We start from the raw sequence: 24,750 nt of genomic DNA, 5'->3' as shown, positions 1-24,750 counted from the left end.
TTTGCTAGGTGGTGACGCTCTGGTGATGCTATCATAAAGATAAAAGAGATCTTATCAGAGATGATCTTCTAAAATTCTTAAAGGGCTTGACAAGGTAGATACAGGGAGGATGTTTCCCCTGGCTGGGGAGTCTAGAGCCAGGGGTCACAGTCTGAAAATAAGGGGTCAGCCATTTAGGACTGAGATGAGGAGGAATTTCTTCACTCAAGAATCTTTGGAATTCTCTACCCCAGAGGGCTGTGGAGGCTCAGTCGTTGAGTATATTCAAGACAGAGATCGATCAATTTTTGAATATTAAGGGAATCAAGGGATATGGGGATAGTGCAGGAAAGTGGAGATGAGGTAGAAGATCAGCCATGGTCTTATTGAATGGCAGAGCTCAAGGGGCCAAATGGTCGACTCCTGCTCCTATTTCTTATGTTCTTATGTTCTTAAACATTGTAATGGAGTTCTAGGCAATCTGATGCTGTTTAGCAATTTGGTTTTTTATTTACTGGGAATCCGCCGAGGGATTTGCAGTTTTGTACATGTGTTCAGCTCTGAGCTAAAAGCTGGTTCCACAAGGGTTCACCCATTGACTTACTGACCCACAAACACAGTAGGCCTCCTGGAAAGCTGCCAGAAAATGCAACCCCCTCCCCACTAAATGGGCAAAAAATACAAGTATAAATGAAGAACCTTGGCAAAGGAGGTGTTTGACGTTCTGGCATCTATCGGAGGTGTGTTCCACTTGTCAGCCTCCATCCTCGTCTACAATCTGCCAAGCCCTGCCAGACACCTCATGGCCATTAACGCGGCTGAAACGTGTTAAACGGCTGCACGCACCGGCGTGCTTTAGAGAGGGCGGCAATAGGAGCGGGAAAATCCAAAATGGATAAGCGGGCATCAACTCGGCCTTGCACACTGATTGACGTCACGCTCCGACTCATTACAATTCTTTTCGGTGAGTGCAGGTAATGGCAGCGCTGCCGACCTGACGAAAATGGCGGGTGCCGCGGGAACCGCCGGCAACGGGCGATAGTGCGATGGCCGCTATTTCCACCCCCCCCCCGAATCTGGCGGGAACAGGTGGTGCTAAACCCCCTAAATTTTAGCCCATAGAGATTAAAACGAAACAGGAAAAGGAGGCTTATGACAAATGTTAGGTTGATAATACATTAAAGAACCATGCTGAATATAGAAAGTACAGAGGAGATCCAGAAAAGGGAATAAGAGAGGCAAGGAGAGATTATGAGGAAAGATTAGCGGCTAACATAAACGGGAACCCAAAAGTCTTTTATAAACACATAAATAGTAAAAGGGTAGTCAAAGGAAGGGTGGGGCCAATTAGGGACCAAAAAGGGAATCTTCTCGTGGAGGCTGAGATACTAAATGAGCATTTTACATCTGTCTACACCAAAGAAGAGAAGGCTGCCAATGTAACAGTAAAGGAGAAGGTAGTAGCGATATTGGACAGGATAAAGATAGATAAAGAGGAGGTACTTAAAAGGTTGGCAGTCCTCAAATTAGAAAAGTCACTTGGTCCGGATGGGATTCATTCTAGGTTACTGAGAGAAGTAAGGGTGGAAATTGCGGAGGCTCTGGTCCCAATCTTCCAATTCTCTTTGGATATGGGGTGGTGTCAGCGGACTGGAGGATTGCAAATGTTACACACCTGTTCAAAACGGGGAGAGGGATAAATCCTGCAACTACAGGCCAATCAGCCTAACGTCGGTGCTGGGGAAACTTTGAGAGACAATAATCTGGGGCAAAATTAATTGTCATTTGGAAAAGTATGGGTTAATTAATGAAAGTCAATATGGATTTGTTAAAGGCAAATCATGTTTGACTAACTTGATCGAGTTCTTTGAGTAAAGGAGAGGGTTGATGAGGCTAATGTGGTTGATGTGTATATGAACTTTCAAAAGGTGTTTGCTAAAGTACCACATAATAGACTTGTTAGCAAAATTAAAGCCCATGGGATTAAAGGGATAGTGACACCATGGATACAAAATTCGCTAAGGGACAGGAAGCAGCGAGTAGTGGTGAACGGTTGTTTTTCAGACTGGAGGGATGTATACAGTGGTGTTACCCAGGGGTCAGTATTAGGACCACTGCTCTTTTAGATATATATTAATGACCTGGACTTGGGTATATAGGGCATAATTTCAAAGTTTGCGGCTGACACGAAACTCGGAAATGTAGTAAACAATGAGGCAGATAGTAACAGACTTCAGGAGGACATAGACAGACTGGTGAAATGGGCAGACACATGGCAGATGAAATTTAACACAGAGAATTGTGAAATTATATATTTTGCGACGAAGAATGAGGAGAGGCAATATGAACTAAATGGTACAATTTTAAAGGGGGTGCAGGAATAGAGAGAGACCTGGGGGTGTATTAATAGAGGAATAGAGTACAAAAGCAAGGAAGTTATGCTAAACCTTTATAAACCACTGGTTAGGTCTCAGCTGGAGTATTGTGTTCAATTATGGGCACCGCACTTTAGGAAGAATGTCATTACTTTAGAGAGGATGCGGAGGAGATTTATTAGAATGGTACCAGGGTTGATGGACTTCAGTTATGTGGAGAAGCTGCGGTTGTTCTCCTTAGAACAGAGAAGGTTAAGAGGAGATTTAATAGCGGTGTTCAAAATCATGAAGGGTTTTGGTAGAGTAAATAAGGAGAAATTGTTTCCAGTGGCAAATGGGTCAACCACCAAAGGGCACAGATTTAGGGTGTTTGTCAAAAGAACCAGAGGTGACATGAGGAAAGAAAGTTACGCAGCAAGTTATGATGATCTGAAATGTGCTGCCTGAAAGGGCGGTGGAAGCAGATTCAATAGTAACTTTCAAAAGGGAATTGGATAAATACTTGAAGGGAAAATAATTACAGGGCTATGGGGAAAGAGTCAGGTAGTGAGACTAATTGGTTCGCTCTTTCAAAAAGCCAATACAGGCGCGATCGGCTGAATGGCCTCCTCCTGTGCTGTGTTATTCTATGATTCTATTCGCCAATCTCTCTACATAACTGAAGTCCCTCATCCCTGGTATCATCCTGGTAAACCTCCTCTCCAATGCCTTGACATCCTTCCTAAAGAGTGGGGCCTAGAATTGTTCACAATACCCCAGCTGAGGTCTAACCAATGATTTGTGAAGGTTTAGCATGACTTCTCTGTTTTTGTATTCAATGCCCCTCTTTACAAAGCCAAGTCTCCTTTACTTGGAGAAGTTGTTTTGTTGGACAGGTGGGAAAAGTCAGGGATATACTTTGGGTCGGACTCTACATTTTCACAGGCTGCATGGCTCACGCAGAGCTCGGGAAGTCACGGATACGCCGTGGATCTCATTGTGAATTTTAAAGTATTTTACATCGAGTTTTGAAGGCATTGTTAAGTATCCCCAACACTGCAAAACTTCACAGGCTCCATACAAGCTGTGCATCCCATGAGATACGTGGCTTAATATCGGCCTCAGAAACCCTAATCCACCATTGCCCTGGAATATTAGTGCACAAGCTATTTCAGTAGAGGTTTTAACTTGTTTAAAAGAAATAGCTTAATGTCTCCATTAACACAGTGGAGGAGGAATGCCAGAGTTGAGTATTTGTATGTTGTTATCCCACAACCTTGGCCTATTTTTGAGGGCAATGAGTGGTCACGTGGGTCAGAGACGTTCTTTCACCTCTTGGACTTGGGTTCAAATCAAATCCAAATTGATGAAATGAAAATCTCCTCAGTCTGTTTGCTGGCTGTTGGAGCCCAACATGAAATGAGTTCTAGACTCATCTTTTATCCCTTCACTTGTTCCATTACCATCTCCTTTGGCCTTGCACCATCATCAGATTTTGTCTCTTAATCTCTCCTGCCTTCCACCCTATCACAGACCGTCCCTTTTGTTCTTTCCTCCCCTCCTCCCTTTCCCTGCTCCTACACTTGCTTAAAAACCTGTTCCATCTCCAGCTTTTTCCAGTTCTGACGAAGGGTCATCGACCTGAAACGTTAACTCTGTTTCTCTCTCCACAGATGCTGCCTGAACTGCTGAGTATTTCCAGCATTTTCTGTTTTGATTTCAGATTTCCAGCATCCGCAGTACCTTGCTTTTGTATTGATGAAATGAGTTTCGCCAGTCTCAAACAATAACATAAAATGCTGGAAACACTCAGCAGGTCAGGTAGCATCTGCGGAGAGAGAAACAGAGTTAACGTTTCAGGTGTGTGACCCTTCGTCAGAACTGGAAAAAGTTGGAGAAGTAACAGATTTTTAAGGAAGTGTGAGGCAGGGAGAGGGAGGAGGGGAGGAAAGAACACAAGGGACGGTCTGTGATAGGATGGAAGGCAGGAGAGATTAAAAGACAAAAGGGATGATGGTGCGAGGCCAAAGGAGATGGTAATGGGACAAGTTAAGAAACAAAAGATGGCTCTAGATGAATTGTAAATGGCGATGGCAGAATGATCGACAGCTGCCATGTGAGAGAGAAAAGAAAACATAGGGGCCGAGGTTAGAGTCACATGGCAGCTGTAACTAAAAATCTGTTACTTCTCCAACTTTATCCAGTTCTGACGAGGGGTCATCGACCTGAAACATTAACTCTGTTTCTCTCTCCGGCAGATGCTGCCTGACCTGCTGAGTGATTCCAGCATTTCCTGTTGCTTTTTCAGATTTCCAGCATCCACCGTATTTCGCTATTGTATTAGCCAATCTCAACCGAGGTCCTCGCTGATATCGGCCCACAGCACTAAGTTGCCACTAGCCGTCCCGAGGTTGAGGTTGGGACACAGTGCTGAGGCACAGGAGAGAGCTTCAAAGAACTGGAGTGGGAGATGAGGAGAATTTATTTTTGCGCAGCGAGGTGTTACAACCTGGAATGTACTGCCTGAGAGTGTGGTGATAGCAGATTCAAACGTGACCTCCAGAAATGGAATTGGAAAGGAAAATATGTCGTGTTATGGGGGAAAGAGCGGGGTGGGGGGGGGGGGTTGACCTGGGTGTGTGAAATGGCAAATGTTGCTTGTTTTCATGAGCACAGAAATCATGGTTAAAAACAGCCCCCCTGGATTAGAACATCGGTTTGCAGAGCCAGATGTCCAGGAGACAATGCTGTCTGTGAGAATCCGCGTCTAGCGTGGCTGACATGGAGCTCCACAGAGAAGGAAAACGTTTCCAAACTGAGTGAAGCCCAGACAGTTTCTCATATTGCGGGCTCCTCTAAATGATTTAATTCAGGATGAATGTCCTTTATGCTCGGCTGCACTTGCATACGTATTACCGGCACTGACAGAAACCGAATCAATGCTGTCACCAAAGGCGCTTTCAAGGCAAGCGCCGCCACTCCAGCCGCGGCCAGCCCAGTGCATGTGGAGATTAACCTACTGTTGCTCAGTAAAGTCACATTACACAGGCGATGGTTCACGTTTTCATTTCTACCCCAAGCTTAAAAGACAAATCCAATCTTTGTCACCTTCATGAATAGTTTGCCTTCACCGATTTGGTTGGAAAGCATAATCTGCTAAGGAATCAGTAATAAAACCAACAGCAAATATTATTAGTTAAATGTACACTGATAATGGTCTGCTGTGAGGATGAATTCAGTGATCTTGCACTCCCAGTGGAATAGGGAGCAAGGAACATAGGAGCAGGAGTCGGCCATTCGGCCCCTCGAGCCTGTTCCGCCATTCAATGAGATCATGGCTGATCTGTTCCTCAACTCCATTTACACGCCTTGGTTCCGTAACCCTTAACATCTTGCCTAACAAAAATATATCCTGATGATGAAATGCAAAACATACAGATTTAACTTTTAGTGTATACTGATAGTGTGATTTTTTTTAAAATTGGTTCATGGGATGTGGGCGTCGCTGGCAAGGCCAGCATTTATTGCCCATCCCTAATTGCCCTTCAGAAGGTGGTGGAGAGCCGCCTTCTTGAACCGCTGCAGTCCGTGTGGTGAAGGTACTCCCACAGTGCTGTTAGGGAGGGAGTTCCAGGATTTTGACCCAGATTACATAGTAGATACTGATTGTGTCATTTTACGATACATACTGGTAGTCATTGTACAACCTATATTCAGAGTATTATTTACTGATATAGAAACCGAACGTTAGAAACAATGCAGCCTGTTTAGTATTCTCACATCATATAAACTGACTGGTGTTACTAATAGATACTAATACAGCTGGTTACACGGTGGAGTTATTAATAATACATTCCAATAGTCTATGATTTAAGGTATTCCTTCAGTGAAATTGCTTCTGTGCAGAGTTTCAGGGGACCAGTCGTGAATACAAAAATGGAAATCCCACTTTACACTCATGGTGTTTTTTGTTCATGGTTTTAGTTATTGGACAGGCGTTTTGCTCCACGCTCACTTTGGTTATTAATCACATCCTTGGGTCTTTCTGCCCTTGTTTCCACTTGAGTCCCTACGTTAATCGAGGGCCATTAATCAAACACCTTGCTGCCAAAACGCATTTCGCGGCAGTGCCGACCGGAGGGGTGCGCCGCGCTCCCATCCCCCCCAACACTTGAGGTGAGGGGCTCACGGTGTGGGGAGCATGAAGCGAATGGTTCAACGAGCCGGCAATCATGCCGAACCTGGTTAATTATAAATAGCACACTCTGCTGGGTACCGGGATCCTTGGCTTCGATGTCAAGCTCCGGTTGCACCTGCTCTCGGGCGTAACCCAAGGGGACTTGGGCGGAATATTGGAAGCTGCTCTGTTGGCTTCCCGCTCTTCCCCTGTCACTTCTCGGATTTCACGCCCAGGTCCACTGGTGACTCTGCTGGAAGGGCCAGTTAAAGACTAAAAGGCTCGCCGATCAGTTGCATGGTAATCAATCAGAGGCATTTCCGTGCCTTTATTTTTTAATTTGGCCATTTTCTGGAGGACTTTGAGCATGCTTCCGAGGTCTCAGCCAATCTCTCTGTGCCCCCCCGCACACCCCCTTTCCAGGCAGACTCCGCAGCTTCTGTTAGGGAGTCGTCCCAGAAACCGCAAATTACCCCGACCCCGGAAACATCAGCTGGAGTCAATGTGGCATCCTTGTGGTCGGCAGAATGGCCTCATAGAAATGCCTCGATTCAGCAACAAGGCCATTGTATCTGTACAATCAGTGTCTTGTGTCTGTACAGTCAGTGTCTTGTGTCTGTACAGTCAGTGTATTGTGTCTGTACAGTCAGTGTCTTGTGTCTGTACAGTCAGTGTCTTGTGTCTGTACAGTCAGTGTCTTGTCGGCCAGTGTATTGTGTCTGTACAGTCAGTGTCTTGTGTCTGTACAGTCAGTGTCTTGTGTCTGTACAGTCAGTGTCTTGTGTCTGTACAGTCAGTGTCTTGTGTCTGTATGGTCAATGTACTGTGTCTGTACGGTCAGTGTCCTGTGTCTGTATGGTCAGTGTCCTGCGTCTGTACAGTCAGTGTCTTGTGTCTGTATGGTCAGTGTCTTGTGTCGGTACAGTTGGTGTCTTGTGTCTGTATGGTCAGTGTCTTGTGTCTGTACGGTCAGTGTCTTGTGTCTGTACAGTCAGTATCTTGTGTCTGTACAGTCAGTGTCTTGTGCCTGTACAGTCAGTGTCTTGTGTCTGTACAGTCAGCGTATTGTGTCTGTACAGTCAGTGTCTTGTGTCTGTACAGTCAGTGTCTTGTGTCTGTACAGTCAGTGTATTGTGTCTGTACGGTCAGTGTCTTGTGTCGGTACAGTCAGTGTCTTGTGTCTGTACAGTCAGTGTATTGTGTCTGTACAGTCAGTGTCTTGTGTCTGTACAGTCAGTGTATTGTGTCTGTACAGTCAGTGTCTTGTATCTGTACAGTCAGTGTCTTGTGTCTGTGCGGTCAGTGTCTTGTCACAGAAATCACAGAAACCACACAGTGCAGATAGAGGCCATTTCGGCCCATCGAGCCTGCACCGACACATATCCCACCCGATCCCCGTAACCCCTACACCAACACATATCCCACCCTATCCCCGTAACCTCACGTATTTAATCCCCCTAACACTAAGGGTCAATTTATCATAGCCAATCAACCTAACCCACACATCTTTGGACTGTGGGAGGAAACCGGAGCACCCGGAGTAAACCCACGCAAACACGGGGAGAATGTGCAAACTCCACACAGACAGCCGCCCGAGGCTGGATTCGAACCCGGGTCCCTGGCGCTGTGAGGCAACAGTGCTAACCACTATGCCACCGTGTGTCTGTACGGTCAGTGTCTTGGGTCTGTTCAATCTCTGTTAGGCTTTGTGTAAAGGTGATCAGTATGTCTGCTTGTGTATATATGCAGCCACTTAGTAAAATCAGCTATCAGACATTTACCCCAGGAACATGTGTCATGAAGTTTAGAAATTAAATTGGGATTTTGCTCGATATTGTAATTCTTATTTATCAGACCAAAAAGTTAAAACAATGCTACATATAAAATGCAGTCCTACAGGATGGCAAAACTGTGACAGACATATAAAGTATGCAGGAATATTTGCGAGCACAAAAACACACTGTGACCCATCTGGTCAGCCCCACCGTTAAAAAATAACAGGCTTACTCCGCCGACATTTTGATCAGAAACACTCCCGCTCCCTCTTGGCATGTGGTAATCTTACCTTCAGATCCTTGCAGGGACAGAAGCAGAGAGGGACAGTCTGACTGAGGTTCATTTAATGGCCCCGATGAACGACAGCATCCTCTGGTCAGCCCGGATATGATGGATGTCCTAGTCTAACGCTCTGTGCAATGAGGACCAGTCAGCCCAGCACCAGTGCCAGTTCTGCGGTGAATATTGACTGATAAAATTGTGTCAAGCTGTGCTTTATAGACAATATCAATCGAAGAGTCACACTTTGTCAGGTCTGTTAGTGCTGCAGATGGATCTACAGCCTTTAACCTCCAGGGCAGTTGCATTTATATAGCGCCTTTCACGACCTCGGAGTTTTACAGCCAACGAAGTAATCTTGAAGTAAATGTTGTAATGTAGGAAACGCGGCGATCAATTTGCAGCTTGCAAACTCCCATAAACAGCAATGTTTTAGCAATGTTGGTTGAGTGGCCAGCACACCGGGGTAAACTCCCCTGCTCTTCTTCGAAATAGTGCCATTGGATCTTTTACGTCCACCTGAGAGAGCAGACGGGGCCTCGGTTTAACATCTCATCCGAAAGACGCCACCTCTGACAGTGCAGCATTCCCTCAGCACTGCACTGAGAGTGTCAGCCTAGATTTTTGTGCTCACGTCTCTGGGGTGGGACTTGAACCCACGACCTTCTGACTCAGTGGCCAGGGCTGACACATTGCTAAAGAATTTGTGTCAATCACCATTTGGGTAAAGAATTATTATTACAGTAACTGGGATGAGTAATGATGCCCCGGAGTATAGTGTCCAATTCTGGGCACTGCACTTTAGGAAGGATGTGAAGACTTTAGAGAGGGTGTAGAAAAGATTGACAAGAATGGTTCCAGGGATGAGGGACTTCAGTTATGTGGATAGACTGGAGAAGCTGGGGTTGCTCGCCTTAGAGCAGAGAAGATTGAGAGGAGATTTGATAGAGGTGTTCAAAATCATGAGGGGTCTAGACAGATTAGATAGAGAGAAACTGTTCCCATTGGCAGAAGGGTCGAGAACCAGAGGACACAGATTTAATGTGATTGGCAGAAGGTCCAAAGACGACATGAGGAATTACTTTTTTGCGCAGCGAGTGGTTATGATCTGGAGTGCACTGCCTGAAAGGGTGGTGGAGGCAGACTCAACCATGGCTTTCAAAAGGGAGTTACATAAGAACTTGAAAAAAAGAAAATGTCAGGGCTACGGAGAAATGGCGGGGGATTGGAACTAGCTGAAGTGCTCTTGCATCGAGCCGGCACGGGCTCCACAGGCCGAATGGCCTCCTTCTGTGCTGTAACCATTCTATGATTCTATGGTGAGAGGAGACAGCTCACTTGGCTTTAATGACTCCATGTTTATTCTGTTCCCTCACAGTCAGAGCCACTAACTCCTGCAATGCTTCATTCCCCCACACCCGGCGATGTGATCAGCACTCACTGGTCAAATGAATTTGATGGAAAAAATTAATCATTATTCTTTAAGAACAGGTGCTTATTAATGACTGCTCCTCCTATTTCCTTATACCTTGGTGAAGCGCCTTGGATAGTTTTTTTTCTGCTATAAAGGCCCAACGAGATGTAGTTTGATGTTATTCTTTGGAAAGTGAGTTTGAGCTGGTCTCAATCAATCCATTTCTCAGTGGGCACGAAACTTGCCACAGCTCAGCTTTCACTGGCACTCACCTAAACTCTGTGGCTCTGAACCATTCACTGCCTGAACTTAGGCCATCCTCACACCCTCCCCCCACCCCCTCCCCTCCCCGCCCCTTCCCTTCCCCACCCCCACCCACCCCTCCCCTATCTTCACACCCTCCCCCATCCCCTCCCCTCCCATCCCCTCCACTCCCCACCCCTTCCCTTCCCCTCCCCCACCCGCCCCTCCCCTGTCCTCACACCCTCCCCCCATCCCCAGCCCTCCCCTCCTGCCTTCCCACCCCACACCTCCCATACCCCTCCCCTCTCATCCACCACTCCCCCAGCCCCAGGAACTGCCACGTACACAGGAGGTACACGCCATGTACATAGGAGGTAAACGCCATGTACACAGGAGGCACTTGACATATACACAGGAGGTACACGCCATGTACACAGGAGGTAAACGCCATGTACACAGGAGGCACTTGACATATACACAGGAGGCACACACCATGTACACAGGAGGTACATGCCATGTACACAGGATGCACACACCATGTACACAGTAGGCACACGCCATGTACACAGGAGGTACATGCATGTACACAGGAATCACACACCATGTACACAGGAAGCACACACCATGTACACAGGAGGCACATGCCATGTACACAGGATGTACACACCATGTACACAGGAGGCACATGCCATGTACACAGGAGGCACACGCCATGTACACAGGAAGCTCAAGTCATGTACACAGGAGGCACACACCATGTACGCAGGAAGCACACACCATGTACACAGGAGGCACACGCCATGTACACAGGAGGTACACACCATGTACACAGGATGTACACGCCATGTACACAGGAGGAACACGCCATGTACACAGGAGGCACACGCCATGTACACAGGAGGTACACGCCATGTACACAGGAGGCACATGCCATGTACACAGGAGGCACACGACATGTACACAGGAAGCACACGCCATGTACACAGGAGGTACATGCCATGTACACAGGAGGCACATGCCATGTACACAGGAGGCACACGACATGTACACAGGAAGCACATGCCTGCTTACAAAGAGCCATAAAAAAGAACTCAGCTGGGCCTGTTCTGGCTGCCATCTGTCTTGGACCAGCTTCCGCCAGTGGCTCCGGGACTGAGCGCAACTCCCGCGCCTCCGAGTTACATTGGCCCCGGGGTCCAAATGACACCATCAAGCCCTGAAATTCAAATATTTACGAGGCCGGCCCCCGCTTCCTGTCAATTCTCCCCAAATCCCGGGAGTTAAAATGGTCAGGGGTAAAACGCTATGGGAACAGAGTGGGTAGCACCTTGCCGCCATTTATTATTCCCAAAAAGGCATCATTCCCGCCGTGCGGGTAGGGGTTAAAATCGGGACTGCGTCTTCCGGGGGTCATAGAAACATAGAAACATAGAAGATAGGAGTAGGCCATTCGGCCCTTCGAGCCTGCTCCGCCATTCAATGAGATCATGGCTGATCATCCAAATTCAGTACCCTGTCCCTGCCTTCTCCCCATATCCCTTGATCCCTTTAGCCTTAAGAAATATATCCAACTCATTTTTGAATATATTTAATGAACTGGCCTCCACTTCCCTCTGTGGCAGAGAATTCCACAGGTTCACCACTCTCTGGGTGAAGAAACTCCTCCTCATTTCAGTCCTAAATGGCTTACCCCTTATCCTTAGACTATGACCCCTGGTTCTGGACTCCCCGGCCATCATAAACATCCTTCCTGCATCTAGTCTGTCCAGGCCTGACAGAATTTTATAAGTTTCGATGAGATCCCCTCTCAATCTTCTAAACTCCAGTGAGTATAAGCCCAATCGACACAATCTCTCCTCATACGTCATTCCTGCCATCCCAGGTATCAGCCTGGTGAATCTTCGCTGCACTCCTTCCATGGCAAGAACGTCCTTCCTCAGGTAAGGCGACCAAAACTGCACACAATACTCAAGGTGCAGTCTCACCAAGGCCCTGTACAACTGTAGCAAGACATCCTTGTTCTTGTACTCGAACCCTCTTGCTACGAAGGCCAACATACCATTTGCCTTCTTAACCGCCTGCTGCACCTGCATGCTTACCTTCAGCGACTGGTGCACAAGAATGCCCAGGTCTCTTTGCACTTCCCCTTCTCCCAATCTATTGCCATTCAAATAATAATCTGCCTTCCTGTTTTTGCCACCAAAGTGGATAACCTCACATTTATCCACATTATAGTGCATTTGCCATGTTTCTGCCCAATCACCCAATCTGTCCAAATCGTACTGGAGTTTCACGACATCCTCCTCACAGCTTACCCTCCCACCCAGCTTTGTGTCGTCTGCAAATTTGGAGATAGTACATCCAATTCCCTCGTCCAGATCATTAATATATATTGTGAACAGCTGGGGTCCTAGGACCGATCCTTGCGGTACCCCACTAGTCACTGCCTGCCACTCGGAAAACGACCCGTTTATTCCAACTCTTTGCTTGAATGTGCTTGAATGTCTTATATTGAATGTGCAGTGTCTCCTCATTCAAAGCAAGCACAAGATGGCAGCAGAGCATTGAACTCCCGCTCAGCCTTGATTTATTGAGTTTCCGTTCTTAAGCAGAATAAACTCATTGGAAATACGATTGTTAATAATGCATCATCTTTCTAGCTCGACTGGTCAGAGTGTAATGAAGTCATGAAGTTATGAAGTCAGTTTTAATACTTCACTGATTGCTGACACACAACTGCATCTCCATTTCATTTTAGTTCTGGCAATGGGTCTACAAAGATGATAAATGGAAGGAGTTTAAAATTATGAAAGGTTTGGGCAAATTGCATCCAAGGAAGCTTTTCTGCTGTGCACAGAATTTAAGCATAAGGTCACGTATTTACAAATTACAACAATGGAAGGAAACTTGAGGTGATCCAAAACTCGGCTGCCCGTGTCCTAACCCGCACCAAGTCGGCGGGAATCCTGAGCGGCAGAGCGGGGCTATAAAAGCCCCAGAGACCAGGTAAGGCCTCACAGCGTCGGCGGGAATCCTGAGCGGCAGAGCGGGGCTATAAAAGCCCCAGAGACCAGGTAAGGCCTCACAGCGTCGGCGGGAATCCTGAGCGGCAGAGCAGGGCTATAAAAGCCCCAGAGATAAGGTAAGGCCTCACAGCGTCGGCGGGAATCCTGAGCGGCAGAGCGGGGCTATAAAAGCCCCAGAGACCAGGTAAGGCCTCACAGCGTTGGCGGGAATCCTGAGTGGCAGAGCGGGGCTATAAAAGCCCCAGAGACCAGGTAAGGCCTCACAGCGTCGGCGGGAATCCTGAGCGGCAGAGCGGGGCTATAAAAGCCCCAGAGACCAGGTAAGGCCTCACAGCGTCGGCGGGAATCCTGAGCGGCAGAGCGGGGTTATAAAAGCCCCAGAGACCAGGTAAGGCCTCACAGCGTCGGCGGGAATCCTGAGCGGCAGAGCGGGGTTATAAAAGCCCCAGAGACCAGGTAAGGCCTCACAGCGTCGGCGGGAATCCTGAGCGGCAGAGCGGGGTTATAAAAGCCCCAGAGACCAGGTAAGGCCTCACAGCGTCGGCGGGAATCCTGAGCGGCAGAGCGGGGTTATAAAAGCCCCAGAGACCAGGTAAGGCCAACCAGTCTCCAGTCTGGGAACTCGGAGGGAAGGAGAGAGGTAAAAAGTAATCCAAGTGTGACGTCACCAGAAAGCGGGTAAGTGATTGGTTGGTGAGTATTTCTCCCTTTTGAAGCTTAAATCTCTTTGGTTTATAGTTTCTAAGGTGTGATATTCACCATCTAAAATCGGGGCAGAGGGTATTTAAGAATAATATTAATAAATTTAATTAATTACATAGAATGGGAGATCAGGTGATGTGTTGCTGCTGCAATATGTGGGAGCTGGTGGACACCATTGATGCTCACGGTGATCACATTTGCAGTAAGTGTTGGCTGCTCGAGGAATTCCGGCTCCGTGTTGAAGAGCTGGAGTCTGAGCTTCAAACACTGAGACACATCAGGGAGGGGGAGAGTTACCTGGACTCTGTGTATCACGAGGTATTCACACCAATTAAATTAATTAATTCAGATGTAGTCCGTGGCCAGGGTCAGGATGGTGTGACTAGAAGTGAGGCAGGTACGAGGATCCAGGAGGTAGTGTTGGAGGAGCCGCAGCCCTTGCACTTGTCCAACAGGTTCGAGGCTCTTACTCCCTGTGAGGTTGGGAACAGGGACTGCGGGGAGGATGAGCAACCTGGCCACAGCACCGTGGAGCAGGGGGCCATTCAAGTGTGGGGAGTTAAAAGAAATGTTGTAGTGGTAGGGGATAGTATCGTTAGGGGGATAGATAGAGTTCTTTGCAGCCGAGAGCGAGAGTCCCGAAGGCTGTGTTGCCTGCCCGGTGCCAGGGTGTGGTGATTATTTCCTATGTTTAATAAGAAGTATTGTAATTGGTTGTTTGTTTCTACCTTGAGATATATGTTGTAAACTCATTGGTAGTGGATGTCAGGTGATTTGTGGTGGCCATCTTAAATTCAGTTCTCTCTAGTCATTGTTAGAGACTGGTGTTGAAAGATGTGCTACTGGGTCTTTAAAGTTAATAAAGCCTAGATTAGAAAGGCAAATCTATTCTTTATTTCAATTTATTAACTTTTTATCAGAATGGAGCGATATCTTCAACCGGAACGATTCAATGCTGACCCTAATTCTGCAGGAGTGGATGATAAATGGAAACATTGGTATTGTACATTTATAAACTTTTTGGGTGTGTTGGAACAAGAGTCTCTGAATAAGCTGAATATGCTGATCAACTACATTGCTCCGGATATGTATAAGTATATTTTGGACTGTAAAACTTACAAATTGGCTATTTCTACATTGGAGAAGATTTTTGTTAAACCAAAGAATGAGGTATTTGCACGTTACCTTCGATCTGCCCATAGGCAGCAGGTGGGAGAATCTTTGGATACTTATTTACAAGCACTTCGGCACCTTGGTGCTAACTGTAATTATAAAGCCGTGACGGCCGAAGAATATAAGGAAGAATCGGTACGGGATGCTTTTATTAATGGACTACTGTCTAGATCAATTCGTCAGCGGTTGTTAGAAAATAAGACTTTGGATCTCAAGAGTGCTTTTGAGCAAGCTTCTACATTGGACATGGCTCAGAGAAGTTCGGATTCTTATGCTCTTTCTAATCGGTCTGTGACTGTGGTTTCGGCAGTTCCGGACGAAAAGGAATTAGGTGGACTTAATGGGAGTGGTTTACTAGATTCTGAAATAGTTTCTACTCCAACAGCTCCACCTTTTACTTCGGCAGCTGTTGCCTCTAGGATTCAGAAGTGTTATTTTTGTGGGAACGTCCGGCATCCTCGTTTGAAGTGTCCTGCCCGGGAGGCTGTATGTAGTAAATGCGGCAAGAGAGGTCATTATGCACGTGTTTGTAAATCATTAGGTTCAATTACCTCCTCTTCTGCGACTATTCAACCTGTAGAGAGGGCGTTTATTGCATCAATTTCTGCTGCATTTGCTCATGGCCTAAACAAAGCTATAGTTATGGCCCAAGTTAATGGGTTAGGAGTGAAGGCTCTCATAGATATGGGCAGTACCGAGAGTTTTATAAGTCGTGCTGATATACGCCTATCTGTTTTGCCTAATCTTTGTGCGGATATTTTGATTGGTCATGATGTGCTTAAATTACACGAGAGTCTTAGTCTTTTGTTTGGAGGGACTAAGCCACCCTTATCCATTTGTGGATTAACTTCTTTATCCATTTCTCCATTATCACTTTTTTCCAATTTGATGCCGGAATGTAAGCCAATTGCTACCAAGTCAAGAAGGTATAGCAGTCAGGATAGAGAATTTATTAATTCTGAAGTCCAACGTCTTTTATTGGAAGGAATCATTGAACCTAGTTGTTCGCCTTGGCGGGCTCAGGTAGTTGTCACCACTAACGAGAGGCATAAGAAACGAATGGTGATAGACTACTCTCAAATTATTAATAGGTATACTCAATTAGATGCGTACCCTTTGCCTAAGATTGATGAGCTTATCAACAAAGTATCTCAGTATAAGTTTTTTAGCACTATTGATTTAAAGAGTGCTTATCATCAGATTCCTATTGTTAAGAGGGATCAACCATATACAGCCTTTGAGGCTGGTGGAAAGCTGTATCAGTTTTGCCGAATACCATTTGGTGTTACTAATGGTGTTGCTTGTTTTCAATGGGCAATGGATGCTTTTATAAGTGATAACTCTCTCTCTGACACCTTTTCATATTTAGATGATATCACGGTGTGTGGTAAATCAAGGGTGGAGCATGATTCTAATTTAGAAAGATTCCTTCAAGCTGCGGAAAAAGTTGGTTTAACTTTTAATAAAGAGAAGTGTATCTTTTCATCTACTGAGGTAAATCTACTGGGGTATATTATCTCGGGAAATAAGATTAAACCAGATCCAGAACGTCTGCGACCATTGATCGATTTACCTTATCCTACTAATTCTAAGGCTTTGCAACGAGCTGTTGGACTGTTTTCTTACTATTCTAATTGGATTGCAAACTTTTCGCAGAAGATCCGGCCCCTTATACGGGTTACGACATATCCTCTATCATGGGAGGCCAGGACATGTTTTGATAAATTTAAAAAGGATATCCTAGGAGCAGTTGTGCATTCTATTGATGAGCAGGTTCCCTTTGTGATTGAGACGGATGCTTCTGATTTTGCAATTGGGGCTACTCTGAAGCAAAATGGAAGACCTGTGGCCTTTTTCTCACGTACTTTGAACAATAGTGAAAAAAGGCATTCTTCAATAGAGAAAGAGGCATATGCAATAGTAGAAGCACTGCGTAAATGGAGACATTACTTATCGGGGCGACATTTCACGTTGGTAACCGATCAAAAATCTGTGTCCTTTATGTTTGATTTTAAACATTTTGGAAAGATCAAAAATGATAAAATAATGAGGTGGAGGATTGAGTTGGCATGTTACCATTTTGATATAGTTTATCGTCCGGGGAAGGATAATGTTGCTGCTGATGCACTGTCGAGGGCTTATTGTTCTGTGATTCACGGAGATACGCTTATTAATCTTCACAATGCTTTATGTCATTGTGGTAAACCACTGTTTGTATTCCACTGTGTACATGCCTGGCCATGCCTTGGCTGACTCCTCCCACAAGTCCTAGTATAAAGGTGACTGCTCCCCAGCCCTTTGTATTTCTGGACCGGTCGACCACTCGAGGCAGACCTTCATTCTTTTGTTAATAACAGCCTTTAGTTACTCTCTTAACTCTCGGTCTTTTATGAGTAATTGATAGCGCATCAGTCATCCTGGGGTTACGAGGATGATACACTTCGTATGCAGTAAGAATTTGCCCTTTTCAGTTGATGACGTCAAGCGGATGACTTCATCATGTTCTATCTGTGCTCGGTGTAAACCGAATTTCTTTAAGCCTCAATGAGCTCATCTTATAAAGGCTACTTCTCCTTTTGAACGTTTGAGCGTTGATTTTAAGGGGCCTCTTCCTTCAACGACTCAAAATCGATACATATTTACTGTTGTGGATGAGTTTTCAAGGTTTCCTTTTGCTTTTCCTTGCGCAGATGTATCAGCTGCTACAGTTATCAAATGTCTGACTCAACTTTTTGTCATCTTTGGGATGCCTGCGTATATCCATTCGGATCAAGGAAGTTCTTTTATGTCTTCCCAGTTGAAGGAATACCTTCAGAGTCGGGGAATTTCTACTAGTAGAACTACCCCGTATAACCCCCAGGGTAATGGACAGTGCGAACGATACAATGGGGTGATCTGGAAGGCAGTTATGTTGGCTTTGACATCCCGGAATCTTAAGAATACACAGTGGGAAATGGTACTGCCTGATGCCCTGCATTCCATTAGATCATTGCTTTCAACGGCTACTAATGTGACCCCCCATGAAAGGCTCTTTAATTACCCGCGGAGATCTACTACGGGATATTCGGTACCTTCATGGCTTACTATGCAGGGACCTGTGTTGCTTCGACGCCATGTTAGATTGTCAAAATATGATCCTTTAGTGGAGGAGGTGGAGCTGTTGGTGGCAAATTCCCAATGTGCTCATATTCGATTCCAAGATGGGAAAGAAAGTACTGTTTCAATTAAAGACTTGGCTCCTTGTGGTGGCCAGCCCTCTTCCGAGGATACTAATAATAGTCATGATTCAGATAATGTGGATGTTGTTATAGATACTACGAATGTTTCCAATCCTATTGCAGATAATTATACTTCTATTAGTCAGCCTTTGATGGATGTTCACGACCGTCCTAGTTTACTTCCTGATGGGATTTCCAATCCGGAAACCGTTGATAATCGGGATATGGATAGCCTGTCTGCAGAGGATACTTCGGTGCCTCCGGGTGTGGGAGGGCAAGGAATTTCACCAAGGTTAAGAAGGTCGACACGAACAAGATATCCGGTCGACCGATTGAAAATGGACTTTTAAATTGATAGTAATGTTTTAAAGTTGTTGAAATATTATATTTGTATTTTAGTTGTAAATAAATTAATTATAAATTGTAAAGGTTATTTAGGTTGGAGCATGTTTTAAAAGGAGGGGTGAATGTAGTGATTATTTCCTATGTTTAATTAGAAGTATTGTGATTGGTGAATGGGGTGGTTGTTCTCTGTATTAGTAAGAAGTATTGTAATTGATTGTTTGTTTCTACCTTGAGATATATGTTGTAAACTCATTGGTAGTGGGTGTCAGGTGATTTGTGGTGGCCATCTTAAATTCAGTTCTCTCTAGTCATTGTTGGAGACTGGTGTTGAAAGATGTGCTACTGGGTTTTTAAAGCTAATAAAGCCTAGATTAGAAAGGCAAATCTATTCTTTATTTCACAGGGTTAAGGACATCTCCTCTGGACTGGAGAGAAACTTGCAGTGGGAGGGGGAGGATCCAGTTGCCGTGGTCCATGTTGGTACCAATGACATAGACAGGACAAGGAAAGAGGTTCTGCTGAGGGAGTTTGAGCAGCTAGGGGCCAAATTAAAAAGCAGAACCACAAGGGTAATAATCTCTGGATTATTACCTGAGCCACGAGCGAATTTGGCTAGGACAAATAAAATCAGAGAGTTAAATGCGTGGCTCAAAGACTGGTGTGGGAGAAATGGGTTTTGCTACCTGGGACACTGGCACCAGTACTGGGGCAGGAGGGAGCTGTTCCGTTGGGACGGGCTTCACTTGGCCAGTGCTGGGACTAGAGTCCTGGTGGATCATATAACTAGGGCTGTAGAGAGGGCTTTAAACTAACTAGTGGGGGGGAGGTTCCAAGAGAGCAAATAATAAAAATGACAGCAGAGAAGGTCATAGACTTAGGTAGCAGTGGGGAAATTGAAAACCAGAGTGTGTCAGGAAGGGGCAGAAGGTATGGATTAAAAGGTAAAGTAATAAAAAGGGCAAAAGCAGGAACTAAGTCTCACAAAACATCTTTGAAAGTTCTCTATCTGAATGCACGTAGCATTCGTAACAAAATAGACGAGTTAATGGGACAAATAACTACATATGGGTATGATCTTGTGGCCATTACAGAAACATGGCTGCAGGGTGACAATGCCTGGGAATTAAACATACCAGGTTATTTAACGATCAGGAAGGACAGGCAGGAAGGAAGGGGAGGTGGGGTGGCTATGTTAATAAAGGAAGGAATCACTATACTACAGAGAAATGATATTGGGTCAAAAGATCAGGATAATGAAACAGTTTGGGTGGAGGTAAGGAATAATAAGGGGAAAAAAACACTAGTGGGCGTAGTCTATAGGCCTCCAAACAATGGCAACTCTGTTGGACGGAGTATCAATCAGGAAATAGTTGAGGCTTGTAATAAGGGAACATCTATAATTATGGGGGATTTTAACTATCATATTAATTGGACAAATCAAATTGGGCAGGGCTGCCTTGAGGATGAGTTCATTGAGTGTATTAGGGATGGTTTTCTTGAGCAGTATGTAACTGAACCGACCAGGGGGCAAGCAACCTTAGATCTGGTCCTGTGTAACGAGACAGGATTAATTAAAAATGTCCTAGTAAAGGATCCCCATGGAATGAGTGACCATAACATGGTTGAATTCCATATTCAGTTAGAGGGTGAGAAGGTTGGATCTCAAACAAGCGTGCTAAGCTTGAATAAAGGAGACTATGAAGGTATGAGAGCGGAATTGAGTAGAGTGGATTGGGAAAATAGATTAAAGGGTAAGACGATACATGATCAGTGGTGTACATTTAAGGAGTTATTTTACAACTTCCAAAAAAAATATATTCCACTGAGAAGAAAAGGGTGTAAAAGAAAAGACAGCCATCCGTGGCTAAGTAATGAAATTAAGGGTAGTATTCGACTAAAAACAAGGGCATATAAGGTAGCCAAATCTAGTCGGAGGATAGAGGATTGGGAAAACTTTCAAAGACAGCAAAAAATAACAAAAATATTGATTAAGAAAGGGAAGATATATTATGAAAGTAAATTAGCAAAAAATATAAAAACAGATAGTAAGAGTTTTTATAGTTATATAAAAAGAAAAAGGGTGGCTAAAGTAAATGTTGGTCCCTTAGAGGATGAGACCGGGAAATTAATGGTGGGAAATATGGAGATGGCAAAAACACTGAATGAATATTTTGTATCAGTCTTTACAGTAGAAGACACTAAGAATATCCCAACACTGGACAAACAGGGGGCTAAAGGGGGGGAGGAGCTAAACACGATCAAAATCACTAAGGAAGTGGTACTCGGTAAAATAATGGAACTCAAGGCGGATAAATCACCTGGACCTGATGGCTTACATCCTAGGGTCTTGAGGGAAGTGGCGGTAGGGATTGTGGATGCATTGGTAATAATTTTCCAAAACTCCCTGGACTTGGCAAAGTTCCCGGCAGACTGGAAAACTGCTAATGTAACACCCTTATTTAAAAAGGGCAGTAGACAGAAGGCTGGAAACTATAGACCGGTTAGCCTAACATCTGTGGTAGGTAAAATTTTGGAGTCCATTATTAAGGAGACAGTAACAGGACATTTGGATAATCATAATTTAATAGGACAAAGTCAGCATGGTTTTATGAAGGGGAAGTCATGTTTGACAAATTTGCTGGAGTTCTTTGATGAAGTAATATATAGGGTGGATAAAGGGGAACCAGTGGACGTAGTGTATTTAGACTTCCAAAAGGCATTTGACAAGGTGCCACACAGAAGATTATTGCTTAAGATAAAAAATCACGGGATTGGGGGTAATATTCTGGCATGGATAGAGGATTGGCTATCTAACAGAAGGCAGAGAGTTGGGATAAATGGTTCATTCTCAGACTGGCAATCAGTAACTAGTGGTGTTCCGCAGGGGTCAGTGCTGGGTCCCCAACTCTTTATAATCTATATTAACGATTTGGAGGAGGGGACCGAGTGTAACATATCAAAGTTTGCAGATGATACTAAGATGGGAGGGAAAGTAGTGAGTGAGGAGGACATAAAAAACCTGCAAGGGGACATAGACAGGCTAAGTAAGTGGGCAGAGATTTGGCAGATGGAATACAATACTGGAAAGTGTGAGGTTATGCACTTTGGCAGGAAAAATCATAGAGCAAGTTATTATCTTAATGGCAAGAAACTGGAAAGTACTGAAGTACAAAGGGATCTGGGGGTCCTGGTGCACGAAACTCAAAAGGTTAGTATGCAGGTGCAGCAAGTGATTAAGAAGGCCAATGGAATGTTGGCTTTCATTGCTAGGGGGATAGAATATAAAAATAGGGAGGTATTGCTTCAGTTGTACAAGGTATTGGTGAGACCGCACCTGGAATACTGCGTACAGTTTTGGTGTCCATACTTAAGAGAGGACATACTTGCTCTCGAGTCAGTACAAAGAAGGTTCACTCGGCTAATCCCGGGGATGAGGGGATGGACATATGAGGAGAGGTTGAGTAGATTGGGACTCTACTTATTGGAGTTCAGAAGAATGAGAGGCGATCTTATTGAAACATATAAGATTGTGAAGGGGTTGGATCGGGTGGATGCGGGGAAGATGTTCCCGATGATGGGTGAAACTAGAACTAGGGGGCATAGTCTTAGAATAAGGGGCTGCTCTTTCAAAACGGAGATGAGGAGGAACTACTTCACTCAGAGGGTGGTAGGTCCATGGAATATGCTGCCCCAAAAAGCTGTAGAAGCTACACCATTACACACATTTAAAACAGAAATAGACAGTTTCCTAAAAGTAAAGGGAATTAAGGGTTATGGGGAGCGGGCAGGAATTTGGACATGAGTCTAGGTTCGGATCGGTCATGGCCCTGTGGGTAGCGGAGCGGGCCCAGGGGCCGTATAGCCTGACCCTGCTCCTATTTCGTGTGTCTAATTCTGTTAGATTCAGGAGATGGTTCTGTGATAGTGGATTGGCGGTTAGGATCAGATCAGCCATGATCTTATTGAATGGCGGAGCAGGCTCGAGGGGCCGATTGGCCTACTCCTGCTCCTATTTCTTATGTTCTTATGTTCTTATGTTCTTAAGCCCCGTTCGCCCATCACCCCCTGCGCTCGCTGACCTACATTGACTCCCGGTTAAGCAGCACCTCGATTTCAAAATTCTCATCCTTGTTTTCAAATCCCTCCATGGCCTCCTCGCCCCTCCCTCTCTCTGTAACCACCTCCAACCCCACCAGCCACTGCCCCCCCCACCCCGAGATCTCTGCGCTCCTCCAATTCTGCCCTCTTGAGCATCCCTGATTAGAATTGCTCCACCATTGGTGGCCGTGCCTTCTGCTGCCTGGGCCCTAAGCTCTGGAAATCCCTGCCTAAACATCTCCGCCTCACTACCTCTCTTTCCTCCTTTAAGACACTCCTTAAAACCGACCTCTTTGACCAAGCTTTTGATCATCTGCCCTAATTTATCCTTATGTGGCTCGGTGTCATTTTTTTGTCTTATACAGGTAGACTATCCTTTATCCGAAAACCTCGGGATCAGCCGTGTTTTGGTTTTCGGAAAATTTCGGATTTCGGAAGGTGAGCGAAAACACTTCGGTTTTCAGAGTAATTCGGTTTGCGGGAGTGTGGATAAAGGATACACTATCCCTTATCCGAAAGGGTGGGGGTCGGCGGGGGGTCAGGGTCGGCGGGGGGGGTCGGGGGTGGGGGTCGGCGGGGGGTCGTGGTCGGGGGGGTGTCGGGGGTGGGGGTCGGCAAGGGTGGGGGTCAGCGGTGGGTCGGCAGGGGTCGGGGTCGTGCGCACGACTTACGCTGAGCGAAAACACTTCGGTTTACAGATTAATTCGGTTTTCGGGAGTGCGGATAAAGGATACACTATCCCTTATCCGAAAGGGTGGGGGTCGGCGGACCTTATGAATACCTGAGTGGGATAAATAACGACTATAAATACTGTAGTTACAGGGATAAATACTGTAGTACAGTTTATTTGTAAGGAAAACATTCAGTAAAACTTCAAACATGTACAGGTACAAACTAAGCTAAGTACCTGTACATAAACATGCAATAAAGGTACATTACATCTGGCTTGAGAATCTTGGAGAAGAGGGTACATCAGTGTTGTCATCATTGTCATCAGGTTGGAGTTGGACATCTGAAGATGGGCCAGGAACAGGATTCTCAAGTGATGAAGCAGCACTACGACAGACGGCCTTTTTAAAGACTTCTTCCAGTGTCATCTGTCTCATTAACATTGGTTTCTGTCTAAGCAGTCTCTCTTTAATTGAGTAAACTTGCATAATCTCTTGCTCACTGATAAATGCACGTTTTTCAAGGCCAGCAATTAACTGATCACACATTGTCACCATATCGTCTATGGGGATTTTTTCACCTGTGTTCACAATGTCATCATCATCATCACTACTATCCTCATGCTTGTCTTTATTTAACACCATTTCAGCAATTTCCCCATCACTCAACGAATGCACAACAGGTGCATCATTGTCAATGTTCAGCACTTCTTCGATGTCAGCTTCCTCTAACGTATTTACACTTTCGGATGATAAACCTTTGGCGTAAGTGAGGAGGTTTGATATCATCATCTTCTCCTGACTGACAGGAAATCCTTCAAACTCTTCATCTGCAGGTCCATCTTCATGAAACATCGTTGAAGGCCAAAGTCTGTGCCAAGCATTTGTTAATGTTGGTTTGTCAACATCGTTCCAAGCATTAGCAACTGCATAAATGGCATCCTTAACATTGAATTCTTTCAGGAAGCTTTGGATTCCTTCGCCTCTGTTGATTGCATCAAGCATAGAGTTCAAAAAACATCTTTATACTTGCTGTTCATGGAGCATAAAATTCCTTGGTCACAAGGCTGTATTAAAGATGTCACATTAGGGGGAAAGTTAATGCCGAAAACATAACTTTTCACAAGAAGTTCAGGAGGGGGATGTGCGGAGCAGTTGTCCAGGAACAATAAAATTTTGCAGTTTTCTTCCAGTCCAACTTGCCTGCAATGAGCTCGTGTTGCTGGTACGAAGTGGTTATTGAACCAGTGAGAAAATATTCCTCTGGTTACCCATGCTTTCCTGCTCGCATAATAATG

At 45.3% G+C, this 24,750-nt stretch overlaps 1 protein-coding gene across 1 annotated transcript in view; it reads right to left on the bottom strand.

The window, feature by feature from the left end:
• Positions 1–8,738, bottom strand: part of LOC147098007 (electrogenic sodium bicarbonate cotransporter 4-like) — a 156,410-nt gene extending 147,672 nt beyond the window's left edge. The window contains exon 1 of the mRNA XM_085971204.1: positions 8,576–8,738. The gene's annotated coding sequence lies outside the window, so the exon portion shown is untranslated. The remainder of the gene's footprint in view (positions 1–8,575) is intronic.
• Between the last annotated feature and the right edge of the window lie 16,012 nt (positions 8,739–24,750).

The sequence above is a fragment of the Somniosus microcephalus genome, chromosome 30 (genome assembly GCF_052327205.1).
Source record: "Somniosus microcephalus isolate GS21.2 chromosome 30, FLI_Smic_1.0, whole genome shotgun sequence".
NCBI lineage: Eukaryota > Metazoa > Chordata > Chondrichthyes > Squaliformes > Somniosidae > Somniosus > Somniosus microcephalus.
This window is presented reverse-complemented; position numbering and strand designations above follow the sequence as displayed.